The 867-nt window shown below is 42.6% G+C and overlaps 1 long non-coding RNA gene across 1 annotated transcript; it reads left to right on the forward strand.

The window, feature by feature from the left end:
- The first annotated feature begins 328 nt into the window (after window positions 1-328).
- On the forward strand, window positions 329-861 carry LOC111671399 (uncharacterized). The gene is made up of 3 exons (XR_002761933.2): window positions 329-439; window positions 571-687; window positions 780-861. It is a non-coding gene; the product is annotated as an uncharacterized LOC111671399 (long non-coding RNA).
- Window positions 862-867: the final 6 nt, after the last annotated feature.

The following is an 867-nucleotide window of genomic DNA, read 5'->3' on the forward strand; positions in this document are numbered from 1 at the left end:
ACTTAGAAATACATTTAAATGATGAATAAATGTCAGTCACTCAATCAATGATCCATTGCCCTTTGATAGACAGTGAGTGCAGATCCACTCACAAAAAAGAGCTTCATACTTTTGCCTCTTTAGGAGTAAAAAATATCCCTGACGTGCGTGGTGCTTATCACCTCACCTGTCCACCATTTAAAATGTTTTATCTAATGGATCAGGACAACAGACAAAGATGATAATTAAATTCAAGGATATTAGAGGGAAATTAATAAATATGTGAATTATTTGTTGAGTTTAACTATGTGTTTTAGTTTTTGATCTTTTTTTTCTGTGCATGCAGACCCATCTGTCATGGGACAGTACCGTCCCCGTCAATGTCTCCCTCAGCCTGAACAAACAGTGGCAGACCAACTCCAGCAGGGGGCAGGCATGTGCTCTGTTCTCCACACAGCAGGTTGGTGGATCCCTACACTTCCACAACTCTTGGTGGATGCTAATGGACATTTATGCATAGTATGCAATTATGGATCATCAAAACTTCTTGATATTTTTTGTGTGTGTGTGTGTGTGTGTGTGCGTGTGTAGATGGCAGTGTCCTCTGTTAAAGGTTGTGTGTCAGTAGGTCAGGAGGGAAACTCATATTCACAAAATGCAGAATTGAGATGGGACAACAGGAGCGTCAAGCAAGGCATGAAGTACCAGGTGCGCCGCTTCAAAGTGGATGAACATGTCTGATAGTGAATGGCTGGTGTTTTGAAAATAGTCTCAGTTTTGTGTGTCTGTGTTGTTTCCAGAAGGGTCCGCGGGGAATGCACAGCCTTCAGGTTAATGTTGGGTTGGACAAAGTGTCTCCTGCACCCTGTCCCTCACACACAATGCTGG

Source organism: Seriola lalandi, unplaced genomic scaffold (assembly GCF_002814215.2).
Source record: "Seriola lalandi dorsalis isolate HSWRI2012SDOR001 ecotype SW California unplaced genomic scaffold, Sedor1 jcf7180002006924, whole genome shotgun sequence".
NCBI classification, from domain to species: Eukaryota; Metazoa; Chordata; class Actinopteri; order Carangiformes; family Carangidae; genus Seriola; species Seriola lalandi.